We start from the raw sequence: 424 nt of genomic DNA on the forward strand, positions 1-424 counted from the left end.
ACTATGTAGTGGAAAGAGCCATGCAGTATTGTGGTTAGAGTATTGGACTAGCATCAGGGACCCATGATTTTCAGTCCCCTACTATGCCTGCAAGCTCATATGATGATCCTGGACAAGTACTGCTCTCAGCTGAATTTATCTCACACATTGGTTATGATGAATCAAGAATAGTGGAAATTATGAATCAAGGAAAGAATCTTGATTGCTACTATCAGCTCATTAAAGGGAAAGAAGAAAAAAACAAAACAAAGCCTTGATGAGACCATAGGCAAAGGATGAACATCTGCCAGACCTTCTCTACTTGACAATATGTCTGTTTTTGTTGTTATTGTGTGCCTTCATACCTTTCCCATGGTGACTCTAGTGTGAATATATCACAAAGGATTCTTGGCAAAATTTGTTCAGAGTGGGGTTGCCTTTGCCT

Source organism: Sceloporus undulatus, chromosome 1 (genome assembly GCF_019175285.1).
Source record: "Sceloporus undulatus isolate JIND9_A2432 ecotype Alabama chromosome 1, SceUnd_v1.1, whole genome shotgun sequence".
Taxonomy (NCBI): Eukaryota; Metazoa; Chordata; class Lepidosauria; order Squamata; family Phrynosomatidae; genus Sceloporus; species Sceloporus undulatus.